The sequence below is a fragment of the Mesoplodon bidens genome (genome assembly GCF_964165515.1).
Source record: "Mesoplodon bidens genome assembly, chromosome: 7".
Taxonomy (NCBI): Eukaryota; Metazoa; Chordata; class Mammalia; order Artiodactyla; family Ziphiidae; genus Mesoplodon; species Mesoplodon bidens.
Window position 1 is genome coordinate 16,662,959 of NC_138164.1, and position 17,707 is coordinate 16,680,665.

General features: G+C 50.9%; 1 long non-coding RNA gene across 2 annotated transcripts; it reads right to left on the reverse strand.

Annotated features, from left to right (window-relative positions):
* Window positions 1-1,181: 1,181 nt before the first annotated feature.
* Window positions 1,182-16,238, reverse strand: LOC308620539. Of its 2 annotated transcripts, none has more exons than XR_014016334.1 (4): window positions 16,038-16,238; window positions 8,854-9,122; window positions 5,816-5,870; window positions 1,182-2,016 (listed from the first exon to the last, which is right to left on the reverse strand). It is a non-coding gene; the product is annotated as an uncharacterized lncRNA (long non-coding RNA). The 2 variants fall into 2 exon arrangements; XR_014016335.1 differs by having other exon boundaries at window positions 15,709-16,238.
* Between the last annotated feature and the right edge of the window lie 1,469 nt (window positions 16,239-17,707).

Genomic DNA, 17,707 nt, shown 5'->3' on the forward strand with positions numbered 1-17,707 from the left:
GAAGTAAGTTCTCTCTGTTCCTGCACTCCTGAATAATTAGATAACGGCCAGGAGGGGGAGGGTTAAGCACTTTTTCCAGCTACAACAGAAAGCAGTAGTGACCCCTTGAGACCCCTTCCAGTGTTCTGGAGTCGTGCGGAGGTGCCCAGCCCACTTGGGAGAAGCTGGCCTTTGGGAATGGGTGAGAATCTCCACTGTCATGGCCCAGCAAGTCTAGACTTGCCCCTCACAATCAGGCACCTAGCCAGCAGAAAGGAGATTCAGCACCGTGTGGGAATCTCCTATAATCTGGCTTAGAGGCAGAGTTTAGACTCATGAGAGAAAAGTAAGAAGGAAGGAAGGGGGAATTTGCTTTGGCATTTAATGGTCTCTCTCATCACTGTCAACCCTACTCTGTGGTTTAGAAAAGAGAAGCAAAAACATGGCTGTGCTCATGCCTTCGCCAATTGTTCTTGAGGACCTGGCATGAGTTGAGCAGTGTGATCACAGTCTGAATGGGAAAGGCCAACTCAGGAACAGATCAATTCTACTAGAGCTTGATCTACGTGCTAATATAAGTATTTATCTATGCATGTTTAAAGCTTCCTGTAACTCCTGGTAAAGCCAAAGTACTGTGAGTTATTCCATTTGGGAAGCAAAGATCAAGAACAGGAATGTAGGGCTTCCCTGGTGGCGCAGTGGTTGAAAGTCCGCCTGCTGATGCAGGGGACACGGGTTCGTGCCCCGGTCTGGGAAGATCCCACATGCCGCGGAGCGGCTGGGCCCGTGAGCCATGGCCGCTGAGCCTGCACGTCCGGAGCCTGTGCTCCGCAGCGGGAGAGGCCACAAGAGTGAGAGGCCCGTGTACCGCAAAAAAAAAAAAAAAAAAAGCAAAAAGAAAACAACAAAAAAAAACCCAACAAGAATGTATAAAAACATTCAAGTGGTGGAAGAATTGGCAAAATTGGTGATCATCCTCAGCTCAACTGAATACAGACATAGAAGAATGAATTTCGTTCATAACTGTGAGATGTGGGGTCAAAAGTGTGAATCTGAACGTAGTTTAAAATGCAGAAAAAGCCTGCCACCTCTTTCCTGGAGACCAGAAAGCAGTCGAGGCGTTTGGGTGACTCAAGGAGAATCCCGTCCAGTGGAGAGAGATGGTCAACATTAAAGTCAGTATCCTCCAGATGCGGCCGGAAAGGAGGAACAGACACTTATAGACAAAAGGTCTCCACATCATGCTTAGGGAGGCCTGACGCAGGGCTCAATGGCGAGCAGTGTTGGTTGAAGGTCTGAAGGTGCTGAGAATCAATCCTTCCACTCCTTGATCATGGGGTATAAATGTGCTGCTCACTGAGCCTGGGTAATTAGCGTTTGCGGTAAGAAGTTATGGGGTTAAGTGCTACCAGGGGTTTGAGCTGGGCTGACAGAGCCTGAGCCGCAGAGTAGGGTGGTTGCCTAGCAACAACACCTGTAGCACATTAAGCAGCCAGTCAGCTTTGTCAACTTCTAGCAGGGGCTTTGTAGAGCGGAAGATGGGGGTGGAGGAAGGATAAGGGGGCACAGAAGTGGAAAGCTGGACAGTGGCTCTCAAGATGAAAGAGGGGACAAAATTGAAAGTCCCACCAACAAGGCTTTATGTCTATTTTCCTCAAGCAGGAGGCAGGTAGGCAGCTCAGGTGGGAGTCCAGGGTAGGTGTCCTTAAGATGGCTCTTGTCTCTTCCTAAGACCCTCACATGAAGCACCGAGTGAAGCTGGAACCCTCTTCCTCAACGCAAGCTCTCTCTCCAAGAAGGCATCTCAGGATTTGCTGACTTGGGGAGGGGGTGGGAGAATGATGATGAGGAGGTGCTTTGTGGTTTTGTTTCTGGATTTGGGAGGCTTGAGAGCTCTTTCTCTTGACTCATATTCGAGGAAGGGCCACGGAGAACAAAAGCAAAGACCCAGAGAGGGTCAAATCTTTCTCACCGCCTTCCTTTCTCACCTTCCCATGCATCCCTCTGGATTGCGTCTCATGCACACCTGAGATCTGACTGAAAGAAAGAAAAGATTTGGGGAAGGGCAGAGAACTTAACAGTATTGTTGCCACTGTCTTTATAGAATTCATGGTCTAGCTAGCCTCTTGACTTTTCTCAGAATTCCCAAGCTGCCTCTGGGTGGGGGGGGAGGGGAGCGTGGAAGGGCAAAGAGCCGTGTACCATATGGGAGGGGCCTATTCAAAATGTAGCCCCAGCAATCAGAAGACTTGGGGTCAACTCCACTGTGTCACGTGTAGGTGACGTAGCTGTTGGCCGATAGCTGTACTGAGGCTCAATTTTCTCATCTGTAAAGTGGGTGGTAATTACATCTGCCCTACTTACCTTATGGGGATCAAAGAAGGCATGTTACAAACGCTATAAATCCTCCTATGTGTATAAAGTATTCGTAATACAAAGAAGACACCGATGTATCTGCTCTTTGGGACTGGCCTGAGCTATTCGCTATTTGGCCCAAAGCAGAGGAGAGAGAAGCAGCCACGTGACTGTTGCTGGGTAACTCAGTGGCAGAAGGGCTCTGAGAGGAGGCCTATTTAACTATTCTATTGTAGGTTCACTGGTTCAAATCCAGCCCTAGGCCAACAATTACAGTAATCATTGGGTTTGGAATTCAGAGAGTCTGACTTTCAGAAGACCTTTTGCTTATCTATTACCCACTGAGTTTTCACGGGACGCTTATGCATGAGGTCATAGTCATAGAGTCAACCTGACTCATGGCCCTAAACATGCATCCGCCCACCCTCCCCTCCGCAGATCAAGCTTCTCCTTCTAGATTATCTTAAAAGGCGGTCCAGTGACAAGGGGCACGCGCGTGTCCTCTGGGTTTGGAAATCCACATCAGCATGCCAGCCGGACCTGCGGCCGCCCGAGGGTCCCCCTCCTACCTTGATCCTCCCTTCACGTCTGAAAAAGCAGGAAAATCTCCCTTTCCACACATCACTTAAGATAGATCCTCTCCAACTCTTTAAGTCACACCACATCTGATTAGGAAAAAGGAGAATCTATGCAGAAAGCAGCAGAGAGAAGGCCCACCCAGGCTAACGTAGCTAGCTACTCACAGGCCCGGAGGGCACCAGACCTCTGCAGGGGTTTTGCGGGCTTTCTGCCTGGGTGGCCCCGGGGTCTGCAGTTGCCCTGCCACCCCCAGGGTGACAGACTGTGTGATTGTGTGTGAGCTGCTCACTCCATGGCTTCTCCGATCCCCATGTTGTGCTGTTATTTTCATGCTCTGGGTTATATTTAACTCAAGTCATAATATTTGGGGTGGGGGGGGTGGGTTGGAAGCCTGCTGTTTCACCAAGAAAGGCATTTGAATATTCTCAGTTCCAGAGAATTCCAAGGGCTCCGGGAAGAGAGTGAGACGGTTGCCCCAGATTTGTCTGACACATTGCGGTCACGTGGACTCCATTAGCGGATGACTGAGGCAGTGAGCAGGCAGCCTAAAGGAATGTTGTAGACACAATGAAGAGGAGCTAGGGAGTGATGTCAGCAGCAGGCTGATGCCTCTGGGGGTCCCAGGGCACTCGCCCCTCACATCCCCAAAGGGAGGGAATCTCTAATTGGCAATATGGCCCGCCTTGTTACCTCCCCACCTCTTACGGCTGGTGTCAGTCTGATGGGGAGGCAGAACTCGAGTCCCATGTGACGTGAGAGGCACGTGCAGCTCATCCCCCCCAGAAGTTCTCATTCCCGATGCCTCTGATAAGAAAAGAAAAGCATCCAAAGGGAGCCCATCCTCGTCCCGGGAGTCAGTGTTTCCCCCAAAAAAGCCCTGGCAAGGCTAGCACGGGGCAAAATCCAGAGCTGTCCAAAAAAATGTGGAAACACAGATAATTCTATTTTGTTCCTTATAGGATAAAGATATCCTTGAGGACACAGATTCACCTGTTTCCAGATTGTATGGACACTCTGTATGTACTTTTAAATTCTGAATCTCTATTTTCCAAAAGTTCTTTCTATGTTACATTATACAACACATTTCTCTGGGAGACTCCAACTTTTTTCTTTTCTTTTTTTTTTTTTTTTTTTTTTTTTTGGCATCACTTCCCTGAGCCCGGAAGGGCAGTTCAGGCAGAATCCCAAATGCACGGATGTGGCGTCTCTGAGTAGATGGAGAGTGAGGACAGGCAGGCTCACCACGTGTTTCTCATTATTGTGTCTAGACACAGGCAGGTCTCAAAGCTGCAGGAGAGGAAAGGTGTCATGTCCCAGGGCACCAAACACTTTCCAGTCTGAGCAGATACCAATCCCCTCACCAGTGAGGGCAGCTGGCAGGAGACCCGCAGCATATTCCAGGAGGACAGGTCCTACTCACGTCTGTGAGTCGAGGGGTCCAGGAGTCAGTGACTCAGAGGGAGGAAATTAAGGAGGCCCTTGCAGTCAGAGGCTATCCTGGTCCCCAGCCGTGGAGAACACCATCTCATCTCCAGTTGGAACTAAAGCACTAAAACCAGCATTTGCTTCACATTCATGGGAACTGACATATGGTATAATTTTTTTTTTTTACATCTTCCAAGTTCCCTAGGCAGATTTGACGTGAATATTAATACTAGCATAATTTCATGATGATTAGAGAACACAATTAGGGGCTATTAATAATGACACAAATAATGACATTTAAGGCCTCATTTTTAATTTGAGTAATATTCTGTCTGGTGGTATTTAAACAGTCCTGTCTGGCGCAATTAGGGCAGTGTAAGGGTGCAGTCACTGCTCACAGAATCTGTCAGACCCACCTCCCCCACCCATCTGCATGGCAGAGGAGATAGATGGGGAACGTTGCCCCAGACCTGAGATGCTCTAGCCGAGGCCCCTTGGACAGAGGGCCTTGTGAGCGGATTGCAACAGAAGAGTCCAGCTCGAGGAAGATGGCTGGTGGCCGGATTGGAGTCCACTGAGAAGCTGGTTGTTTCCATCCTTAGGTATCACTCTCCTCCTCAGAGTTGGAGGGACGGTGCAGGTTTCAGTGTTCCCATATCAATCATACTTGAGCTGCAGAATGTAGCTCCCATTCCATCCCAGAAAGAAGCCTCTCCAACCCTTTTTCCATCACATTATCCTACTCCTATCATAGCGTCTAGTACATTCGATTCTAATTATCTGTTTACTCATCCACCCCCCCTCCCAGCAGACTGCTCATTTGTTGAAGGGCTGGGCTGTCTATTTGCCTTTAAACCCTCAGTTCCCAGGCACATAGTAGGTTCTCCGTGAGTGTTTGTTGAATGACTTAATGACCAAATAACAATGTTCTACCTTCCATCCACGGGGTGCATGTTGGAAGCTGAAATCCCATCACAGCATTATACCTGCAGGAGCTCTAAACTGCATCTTTGGGGCATTTCTGACCAACAGCAAACGTGTGGAACATGACTGGGCTGGTCGAGGGGGTACAGAAAGAGGAAATGTCCGTGAAATACAAAACTTCAGGGGCTCAATGGGTAGAAGCCAGGGATGGTTAGGACTTAACCTAAAGACCTTGACTTTGGTTAAATGACATTAACCCATTGGGGAAAGCATACTCTGGTTTCATAATATATTTTGGTGTTGTAGACTCAGTTCTGTCTGAAGAGAATTGATAGATAAGCCTGGACTAGAAACTAGGTTTTCTCTCGATCCAGGATTCCATAGCAGAAAGGAGGAACAAAACCAACAAACTTCCTGATAAGTGAGGATCTTAAATGAATAAGTAGGAAGAGGAGGAGGCCAAGAGGAGGAGGTGAAGGAGGGGGGGAAGGAGGGGGGAGGAGAAAGAGGTGAGGGCGCAGGGAGGAAGGAAAGAATATTGGTGAGCATTTACCCTGGGCAGGCATCTCAGGCACTTCACACCATCTTTTCTGATCCTCACGATAATCCTATGAGATATATATTATTATTATTTTCACTTCACAGATGGTGGAACTGTAGTTTAAAGAAGTTAAATCAACGCGCCAGGTCCCACAGCGGTACGTGGCTGATCCCGGCTTCAAACCCATGTCTGTCCGACTGCAGAGCCCAGATCAGTCACCACCCACTGAATTCGGACAGGTGACCGAAGAGGAGGACATGTAGGATGCTGATGCCTCACAAGAGGGACAGGAGAGCCCCTTGATGCCCCTCCCACCTAAGGATCCTGCGGGGTCTGCAGGGGGACCAATGGAAATCCTCTGGCCAAGATCCAGAGCAGGCAGCCCAGGAGCCAATGAGGGCAGGAGGCTAGACTCCTGGATCCGGTGGCCCTGGAAATGTCCGAGGACACAGCTGGCAGGGAGCCAGCTCCAGTGCAGGCCGACGGTGCTTTGGCCGAGGCCAGCGAGGCTGCAGAGGCCGGGGCAGGGTCTGCAAACAGCAGGGGAAGTTAAGTGGAACCTTTCTGGGTAATTGACTTTGCCTGTCCACAGGACCCCTGCCAGGCCCAGGCAGGCCTGGGCCTGACACACTGCAACCTGTCTGGCGTCTGTTCTGTGGGGCAGGGCGCCTGGTTGACAGCAGCCTGGTAATTTCGTTATAAGACTCCCCCTTCCGTTGCAAGCCTCCTTTTGTTTGAATCCCTGATGCCCACAGGCATGATGGGATTGAATGGAGGATGGGGGACTGGGGATGGGGGGTCCAGGCCGAGCCCCCGTACTCACCAGAGGCCCTCCAGCCTCCCTCAGCATCCCTTCCAGCTGGTGAGCTGGCACCCACACCCCTCCCAATGCCACGTGCACACTACCAGACAGGCGTGGGGAATTCAGAAGGGCACTGGGTCCCCATCAAGGGATTCTTGTAGCAGCAGGAAGCCCCTGAAAGCCCCCAAAGCTGGTCACTCACCAATTTTCTCCTCCTAGGGCAGAATACTTATTTCCTGCTGCTACTCACCACCATCCCCCAAGTCCTTCCCTCTCCCTCCTGATCCGCACAGCCTGGCCATTCTGCTCACCCATCCCTCACAGCCAGGCTTCCCGAAGCAACAGCAGGAGATGTGATCTGCTTTGACAGGGACCCAGGGTCCCTGTGCCCTGACCATTTGGGGAAGCAGCTGCAGAGGGCATGTGGGGGACTCAGGAAGGGCTCAGAGGAGACGGGAGCACAGGAATGAAAGGTAGCGTGAGGACAGAGCTTCCCAGGACCCAGGTGGGGGGACGAAGAAGCAGAACGCCCCTAGCCAGGGGCAGGGCTAGACCACCTCCTCCCCGATCCCAGCTCCTCTTTTGGCTCTGGGGTTGCTTCTCACTCTAGTTTCACATGGGTTTAAACCAACCTTCTCGTCTTCCCCTACTCACCTGCAGCTTCTCCCAGTGCCGAGGTCTAGGACTGACACTGCCATTCTCCCAGCTGCGAGTTACCTCCGGGGGCTCCTGAGTGCACCTCCACAGCCAATCAGAAGCAGAGTAACAATGATTCCCCCTCCCGGTTTTTCACTACATTCCATGGGTACCAGTCAAGGTGAAGCCATTAGACCCTCTTGCCCAGACTGTTACAACCACCTCCTAGCTAACCTCTGGGCCTTCTATCTCTCCCCACGTCACCCCCTGCTATATATACCATTATCAGAATTAAATTCCTGAAGGGTAAAAGTTACATCCAACATGTACGAAGACCTTACGGTGTGTCAGGCATTATTCTAAGCACTCCACAGACATTACTCATTTGATCCTTACAACGGCTCCATGGGGTAAGTACTGTTTATCATTCCCATTTTACAGATGAAAGAACTGAGGCACAGAGAGATTAAATAATCTGCCCAAAGTTGCATAGCGAGGCAGCGACAGGGCCAGGAATCAAAATCTCCACTCTTTGTCCTATGAGTAGCAATGCTCACATCAGACTCCCTCTTTCTTCAAAAATGTTGAGCGTTTTCTCACTTTGTATCCCCACCCCAATCCACCTCAGTAGCTTCCACGCCTTTAAAACCCTGTCCTAACCTAGCTTCCTAGTCTCATTCTCAACCCCCACTTTCCAGCCTGAGCTGCTACGTTCTCTTCCCCCAGAGCTACTGAGCCTGGGAAACTTCGTTCTCGGTGTACCTTCTATCGCCCCATTTCTGCCTGCCCAAATCCCTTCCTTCTCATCCCCTAGCCCAGCCAAAAGTCAGTCTTTGCCCTATTTTTTTTTTTTTTTTTTTTTTTTTTTTGTGGTATGCGGGCCTCTCACTGTTGTGGCCTCTCCCGTTGCGGAGCACAGGCTCCGGACGCACAGGCTCAGCGGCCATGACTCACGGGCCCAGCCGCTCCGCGGCACGTGGGATCTTCCCGGACCGGGGCACGGACCCGTGTCTCCTGCATAGGCAGGCGGACTCCCAACCACTGCGCCACCAGGGAAGCCCAGTCTTTGCCCTTTTTGAACTCTTCTTAGGAAAGCAGATTGTTACAGTGGCAAGAGAATTGGCCTGGGACATACTGGGTTAAAATACTTATTCTTAAGTACCTATTCTAAAATACTTATTAATGGCTCTGTCGCCTTGAGAAAGCAAATTCACCTCTCTGAAAATCAGTTTCCTTATCTATAAAAAGGGGGTGATGATAATAGTACTTATGTTCCAGAGTTGCTGTAACAATTAAGAGATGTGATTTGGGGAAATTACTACACGGCTCCTAATGGGTCCTCAGTCAAGGCTAACAGCCCCACCCGGCCCCACCCCGCAGCTTCCTGCCCTCACAGCATTTACCACGTCTCCCTGGCATTTTAGCTGTTCAAGTCCTCAGGAAACTGTAAGTTACTTAAGGGCAGGGGTGACCTATCAGTCTCTGAATTCCCCTGCACAACTTGCCAAGTGTCAGACATTGCTGGTGCTCCATCAATGAATGAATAAATGTATGAATCCATCTAAATGCTTGACCAAGGCCAATTCAAATGTTAGAGAAGGGACCCACCTACCAAAGAAAGTAGATCCAGACGATCTCTGAGTCCCCTTCAACCTTGAGAGTCCATAACTGGAACAATCTCCTTCCTAGAGAGAACTTGTGCAAAACACAGAATTCTCTCCCTGTCTCACTAACGACATCAGTGTGAGGTCACATTGACTCTTCAAATCCGTTTCCAGCCCACTCATTTTTCTCCTCCGAATTCTTTTTTCCGGGGGTCTGGCATTTCCAGTCCATACTAGGAGGCTGAGGTTCTCTGGCGGCCCCAAAGCACGGCGGCCCCTGGCGGAAAAGTCAAACCAGCAAATAGAAACGTCACTCAATCATCTCCCTGTGCTTTCCTCCCATTGGCCTTCTCCACCGCATATAATGAGAACTGCTTTTTGCCCAAATATTGTTTGAATTTCAAATACACAATTTCCCCGGGGGTGACCAGATGAAAAGAGAACTCGCGTTTGCAGCTAAGACCTCTCTGAGGAAGTTGCCGTGAATGAACACCAAAACGAAATTTTTATTGAGTTCCTTGAAATGACAGAAGCACATCAAGGCAACCGGGCTCCCTTCCCACTGTGGTGTGCTAAAATTATTTAAAATGAACACCAAGGAAGCACCCCTCAAGGGGTGAGGGAAGAAGGAAAAGATTTTAAACGCGGTGGGCCAAATGATAGATCCGTTCATTGTGTCTACCCCATCCCTACAAGCACCCCAGCAGGTGCCTTCCTACGTGCCTCTCTGTACAGGCGTTGACTGTTCACAGCTGGGGTCCTTAATCAGAGTGGGGAGGAGAGTCTAAGGGGCCCTAGGGCAATGGTTCTCAATCTTGGCTGCATTAGAATCTCCTGGAGTGTTTTAGAAAAATTACTGATGCCCAGATGCCACCCTGGACTGTTTCAATCAGAGTCTATGTGTGTAAGGCCTAGACCTCAGAATTTTATCAGAGCTCCCAGCTGATTCAAATGTGCAGCCAGGGTGGGATGTATACATAGATTCAGAGGGTGTAACCCCCCAGAAATAGCAGCTAAACTTTTGTATGCATGAGAATATGTGTGTTTCTGGGGTGAGGGGTCATAACTTTCAGACAATTCTTTAAAATATCTGCAACTCCAAATGGGTTTTAAAAATAGACCTATTTCGGGGCTTCCCTGGTGGCGCAGTGGTTGAGAGTCCGCCTGCCGATGCAGGGGACACGGGTTCGTGCCCCGGTCCGGGAAGATCCCACATGCCGCGGAGCGGCTGGCCCCGTGAGCCACGGCCGCTGAGCCTTCGCATCCGGAGCCTGTGCTCCGCAGTGGGAGAGGCCACAACAGTGAGAGGCCCGCGTACCGCAAAAAAAAAAAAAAAAAAAGAGACCTATTTTTAGGTCTACAGCTTGTGTCTTGGGTTCCTTCCAGCTGGAAAATGATATGAACCTAAGATGTTGTTGAGGGTTAAGTGCTAATCAGCAAACAAAAGTTCTCTGGTTCCTCAAGGGGTGAGCTTGTTGATCAAGATCCCACAGGGCAAGAAGCTGTCAGTGAGGGGCCCAGGGACACTGACGGGGGGTGGGGGGAAGACCCACTGAAAAACAGAGGGAAGCATTCTTGCAGGCAAAAACTGGGCACTGGGTACTCGGTGTAATTTACTATTTCGGCAGCCCTGCCTGTGGCTCAGCTGACAGCTGTGCCCAGCTTGGCCTCCGAATCTGGACATCAGAAGCCAAAACCATAGAGAGGGTCGAATGCCCAGGATCTCTTATTTTGGGAGCTCCAATATCTCTGGCTGACCAGTGCATTCCATAAAACTGTCCTGGGAGCCAGCTGGTAAGTGTGTGTTGGGGGCTGGAGAGAGGCAGATGTGGGTGGAGCCCCTGAACAGCATCCCCAAGACCAAAGAAGTCCCTTGGAGCCTACAGTACCATCAGAACATGATTTCAATAAATCCGGGAAGGGGGCAGGGGAAAAGCTGTGCAAGGAGGGAGGGTGCTGGGCTCATCAACACCCCAGGAGTCCTCCATCAAGCCCTGGAGGCCGTCCTGTTATCAACACCACTCACCCCCCCTCCTCCTGTCCCACCCCCACCCCCATCCCCCAGGGCCTGGTGGGGCCTCAGAATTTGGGCTCTGCCAGGGTACAGCCAGGCCTGCCTGCAGCTCTGCCACTGCCAAAAGACAAGAGGGCCAGGCTCAGGGGCTTCCCAGCTCCAAGTCAGCTGCCTCAGTGCTCAGCCCTGCTCATGAAAGGGCCCCCTCTTCCTCTCTTCTCAGCCCTGTGCTCTAATTTATCCTCCCCTTTGATAACCAACTCCAAACACATTCAGTCAAGGCCGGGCCATCAGCGCACAAAGGCCTGTGCTCTCCCAGCTGAATGCGACACTTCACTATTGGGGGGATTTCTATAGATGGCAAAATCCACCAAACAAGCTATTACACTTAAATCAGACAATGCCCGAGGTGAGGAGACCAGCGTTAATGACTCAGCTAGCAGCGGGCTCCTCTATTTGGAAGCTCTACCACAGCATGGGACAGCAACCCGCTGCCCTCCCAGCCTCACGGCCAGATGCCTCTCCTGCTCCCAGACTAGAAAGTTGACCCTCTGTGTCCGCTGGTTCTCTGAATCCTGAGGGTTGCTTTTCCCCAGGCCTGCACAGACTGACTCTTGATTCCCTTTTTGCCTAGGAAAAAGAACCGAGAAATGAAGTCTATCTGCCCCCTTCTCTCTCCTTCATTCTGAAGATGAGGAAACCATGGGAATTGTTGAAAGTCACACAGGCAGCCAGAGGCAGAGCCAGGATTAGAATCCCTTGTTCTCACCTCATTCAATTCATACAGGAACTAATATAAATTAGGTGATGCACAGAATGCACTTTGCATAGTTTCCGGGCAGAGGAAAACACTCAATAAATACCAGTTGTTTTTTTTGTTGTAGTGGTAGCAGCATTCTTATGTGTCATTCAACTACTCAGGCAGTGCTTGTCATGAGCCAGACAGTCTTCGCGGGGGGGGGGGTGAACATGACACAGCGCTGCCCTCCTGGAGCTCACATTCTAATGGAAGATTCGAATTGGTCAACAGACAATTGCAATACAGAGTGGTTAAGTGATAGCACTGGGGAAGTAAAGGATGCCTTAGGAGTCCACAGGAACTGCACCATATCCAGACTGTGGGGCTTGGTGAAGAGAATCTGGTGTTTTAGCTGAGACTGAAGGAGGAGTTGGATCTAGCCAGGTGAAGGGGGGTAGGAAGGAGGGGACAGGTTGGGGAAGATAGAGATTTCTAGGAGGAGGGTATAATTGAATGTGCAAAGGCAAATGAGGTATGTAAAGGCGAATGAGCGTAAGATGCAACGGGATAACTGGGTCTGATGGGGTGAAGACAGGGCTGTGCAGGGTGGAAGGGCAATTGTTGTGAGATGTGAGGCTGGAGAAATAGGCACAAGTCATCTCATGAATCCCATGATAAGCCATAGAAAGGAACCTGGGCTGTATGCAGAGGAGTGAGGGGATGACAGGATCCATGGGCGTGGTAGAGATCTCAGGATGTATTGGGGGAAATGGGCTGCAGGGGAGCAGAGCAGGGAGAACACTTAGCAGGTCAAGCCCCAGTTTAGCACTTGTTCCAAATTCCATTTCAACCCATTACGTGGTTCTAATCTTGAGTCACCAAATAAGGCCCACCATTAACATGACTCACGGAAGTGGGAGTAAGCTGAAAGTAGAGAGCTTTGGCCCCAGGAACAGAGAAATCGAACGACAGGTTTCACTGGCCACTTGGTCCATGATCCAAAGCCTGGAGCGCTGTATAGTGAGAGCAAGTTCTTCCCCACCAAACAGATATGTGACCTTGGGCCGCCTCCATTTCCCCATCTGTACAATGAGAACATTTACTAAGTAAGTGGCATGCTGCCTTGCAGTTCTCCCATTCTGTTGTTCTATTACTTGAAATATATATCATATATTTTTATTCTAAGAAGCATTGCTTTGCATTTTAATGTTTATAAAAACAAGACAAAATGGTTTGCATATTATAATAGAGGAAACACAGCTCATCAAAATCAAGCACCCTGCATAACCATCCGACATTTCCTCTTCTGGGTCCAAGAGAGGCCCAGATTTGACACGGACCAGGAAAAGCTGGTTGGGAGCTATGGTCCTGAGTTGTCCCAGCTTCTCCTTGCAGCCTGTGAAACCCTCTTTCCCAGGCCCATTGCCCTGAGCACTGAGGTTCTACAGAAGGCCACAGCACTCTCTCGTCCAATAGCTCTGGCAGCTGCTAAGGTAGAGGCCAAAGCTCCAAGGATTCTGGGCAGGTAAACAAAACAACAAATTCAGGCTGGGGTGAGAAAAGAAAAAACCACATTAGAGCTGTTTTTGGCTGGAAAGTTGCTTTCCATCCCGTAGCTTTAGGACGCAAGCAGCATAGTGTCCAGAGGCACACAGCTATATAGAACAATTCAAAAATTGCCTTGTTGGACTACAACATGCCAATTTTTCCAATCTAGAGCCATTTTCACTATTACAGTCTGTGCCGTCTAAGCCGGGAGAATTTTCTTCTGGGAGGGAAAATTGATTCTGAGGTTCCCATTAACCCCCATTAGCACAGCACGCCCCATTCCCAAACTATTCTTGGGAACCAAGGGGGCCAGAGGAAGCTCTAGAGGCCCCTGGCGAGGTTGGTGTCCAACATCCCGGGAGCTAACAGCGAAAGTCCATTAGCCCCATGTCTCAGGGGGGCAAGAGAGTGAGTGAGATGGAGAGAGGCGGGTGAGAGGAGTACAGAAGAATCTGGGAATGCGTTTTTCCAGGAATTCCTAGGCTTTGGAAGTTTGCTGGCACAGCTCCCTTCATCTGGGTGGATTGGGAACTTACATGAGCTGAATAGCAGGAACCAAAGCTAAACTGTGCAGAGACCCTCTTTATTTTGACCTGTAGCTCTCACCTGTGACTGCCCTCTCTAAAGGGGGCCAGAGCCCGGCAGGGGAGTGATCTCCAGGAGCTGGTTTGGAGGTGCCCATCCCATTCCCATGCCTTGTACCCAGCTGCTCAGGGCCCAGGTCTTTGCCAGATAACACAGCTATAAGGCAACTGGCTTTGTCTGCCCAGGTGCTCTATATGGAAAATCACTCCAAGCCATTCTAAGCACAGTCAAGAGCCAGCAGCCTTGATCATGGGGTGTCCTGTGACCTCCATCTTCCCAAACATAGAGCAAACACCCACCAGCCCAGCAGAGAAGGCAGTGGTGACAGCGGCTGTTACAAAACAAGTAGAGAAAGACGACTGTGGGAACAAAAGGGAACAGCAGGCAACCGAGGAAAGCAGCACATCCACTGACCTCTCAAGCGTTATTTTTTGCGTGCCTATGACAGAGCAGTCGGCACTGGTCTTGGATCCAGCAAGCTGGACTCTGAATTCTGGCTCTGCCACGTGACTTTGAATAAGTTACTTAATCTTTCCCAGCCTCTGTTTCTTCTCCCCTAGCCTGGAAGTAAAAATAACCACCTGGCAAAGTTGAACTCAACATTACATAAGATAATATAGCAAAGGAGTGATTATATACTAGTTTGCTCAGCAAATATATATGTATGTGTGTATACAAACAACTAAGGAAGCCCACCATCCACTCTAACATGTCTCTTTATTGTTTATAGAACGACATAGTTTCATTCTTCTTGCCAGAGTTTGCTTCAGTGTCTGAGATTGTGGCCATGTGGATGACCCGCTCTGAACTGGTCAGAGAGCTTAGAAAGGAGGCCCCCTTAGTGCTGGGGGTTCTGGAGAGAGGAAAGCGCTCCAACACAGCATGTCTTCCTTCCGTAAACATTTAGAGCATCTGCTACATGCTGGGTCCTGTACTAGGCACTGGGGCTCCCCAGTGAGCCGTATTTGGTCCAGTTCCAGCACCCTAAGTGTCGGGGAAGCCAAGGCACCAGACCCATAAATACAACTCATTACAACCCTACACGGTGAGGGCAGGGCAGGCTCACTGAGGGGGGGTGGTCATGGGACGGGATGGAAGGCGCGAGGAGGGCCTCCCAGGGGTGGGTCCGGGCACAGCGGTTGCTTCCGTCCCTGCAGAAACTGGGAAGTTGACCTCTCTTAGTCATCGGGTGATTTGTGTGGGAGGGGAGGGGAGCGCGCAGGGCTAAGTGCTGACGGGACGTCCCTGTCAACACAATGTTCCGCCTGGCCGGGCCTTCATATATAAAGATATTTAATGAATTAGTTAATTAATGAGAGGAGTTTGATTGATAGATCATATGGCGTTCGCAGCAGGGTGAGTCTGACCCTCGATATCGCCGCCTCGGCTGCAATCCATCCCCCTCACTGGTCGGGAGAGCGCGGTAGCTACGGCAATTTGCATGCATTTAATGTAGCTCTTTAATAGGATGTAATGTTAGCGAAAGCCCAAAGCGCAGCAGCTGTAACTTAAAAGACAGCCCCATTACTGCAAGCCTTATAATTAGGGTAAGAGGGAGACTCGGTCTGCCATATGTTAAACTCCTTTGAGGTTAATAGCTCTGTAAGATTTTTGCGATTTAAAAAAATTGCACTTGAAGGATGATGACAAGGCCCATCAATGAGGAGCTTCTCCACCGGAGGGAAGGGACAGAAGGAGCCCATGTCCCCCGAGGCCCGCTTTCCCGGGGACGTGGCCAGGTGGCCCCTCTCCCGCCACAAGTCACTCCTGTCCCCACCTGCTTCCCGCACCCCGGCCCCATTAGCGCCTGGCCGCGGCTCAGCTTCGCGGAATCAGAGCTCGCCCACCTGGCTCGGCGCAGTCCCCGCAGTCCCCGCAGTCCCCGCATCCTCCAGTCCCCGCATCCTCCGAGGGCGGGAGGGAGGGCACCAGGCGATCAGGGCGCACCGTGCCGGGAGCAGCGCGGCGCGTGCTTACCTTGCAAAGTCCCGGGCAACTCCAGAGCAATTACGGGTCCCCGCAGGTTCCCGGGCGCTGTTTGCACATTCCCGGCCTGAATCAGAGAACACGCAGCAGGCGCTGCCCCGGGGTGGGGAGAGGAATTCGCTGGGAATTTGCTTGGTAATTACCGGGCACAAGGCCCTGGGGGTGTTTGCCACCTCTGTGCCACAGCCCACGCGGCAGGGTTGGGGATGGGGTGAAGGGCGAGTGTGATGCGGAGCCCTAGCTTGGGCCCGATGGACCGTGGAGCGCTGGCCCCTGCACCCCGACCGCGACGTGGAACAGGAGGGCCTCCCTCTACTCACCAAGCCCTTGTGAGCCCGGCTGCACCCTCCCAGGCTCTGGTGTCTTTCCCGAGGGCCCCTTCCCAGCGACCCAGGGGCCCCGGGTCGCGGTAGGGGGCAGTCAGTGGGAGTCCGTCTCTGGAGACTGGAGTATCCTCCTCCCGCGGTCCCGTCCCACAGCCTGAGCCCGGCGGGGAGCCCGGGAGGGACAGCCCGCCAGGCACATCCTCTTCCTCAGGAGTTCTGCCGCCGGCATCTTTCCCCTCCCCCTAGCTGCCACGCCGAGTACGTGGGAGTCGGACCAAATTCCTGATGACAGACACTCCAGACAAAACAAGGGGGGGAAAAAAAAGAAAACCCTCTTATTTTATTATTATTTTTTTAAGGGGGCTCTTGTTAAAAGGAAATTACGGGAGCGATCAAATTACTGCTAATTGCACAATCACCTGATTATCTCAGGTACCAAAAATACACGCGATCCTTTTCCCCTCCCAGCCACTTAAAGAATTCTCAGGGACATCTCTTGGGGAAGGACACAGCTCTCTCTGGCCAAAACACCAAAGAATATGAGGAAAGGGGGCTTGTGGGTGAGGGCAGCAAAGGGAAGATTCGGAGAGGCCAGGGTAGATCCCCAGAGAGGAGAAGGAAAAGTTTAGGACAGGATTAGGGAAGAGATAGAGGAGAGGAGAGAGGTGGCCGAAGAGAACAAGAATGCATCTTCCGGTGAATTATATGTCAGAGCTCACAGGGCTTCAAAGAGCTGAGACCCATGGAGGTTAGGTCACTTGCCCAAGGTCTTTGGAGCTCGCTGCCTGAATGTGGGCTGCCTGAGTGTGGGCTGGTGTTAGGTGGGGCCTTGGGGAAGCTGTTGAAACCCTCTAAACCCTCATTGCATTTGGGGGCAGAGGTTATGGTGGGCTTCTGCAACCCAGGTACAAAAACCTTTGTTCATATTACAAATCTTGATTTGAAATGCTGCTTATTGGGAGCTACTAAAAATGAACACAACAGTAATAGCTAAATTTTGTTAGTGCTGGTTTATAAAGCATTTTCCCATCTGCTTTCTCACATAATTCTCTCACCTACCCTGTTCCATCGGAATCCCCATTTTCTAACAAGCTAACAGAGACTCGGATGATGTGAAGAACTCCTCAGAGGTCATTGGAACACCTAAGGCTCCAGGCCCGGCATCTTTGCCCTGTGTCTCAGAGCCTGTCTTGGAGAGACGAGCCAAGGCTTAAGGGATGTCTCTGTATGGGTCTGAGGCCGTGTAAATAAGGTGCTGAAGTTAGGTTTTATTATCTTCTTTACATTCATTATTTTTTTAAGTCAATGGCCCAGGCAGTCTCTCTGCTTGGATGTGGCCCAATCATCTGGAGCTATTTTTTTTTCCCATGGGAAGGGACTTCAGTTGACACAGCAGCCTGAAATGTCACTTTCGGGTCACCAACGATGCCTCAGCTCCTTGACGGGAAAAGGCACGGATAGGTCCTGGTTGAAGAGTCCACTTCCTGTTCTCCCCCACCCATTTTGCCAGCCAATCAGGATGAAGAGAGAGACCTTTCCCCCAGTTCCCCATCCTCTCTGTTGCCACAAACTGGGGAGCAGGAGGCTTAGAGGATGCAGCCCCAAGAACCCTGTCAGTGCCATGCAGACATGAGGGCCACTGCAGCTTCCCGGAGACTCTTTGG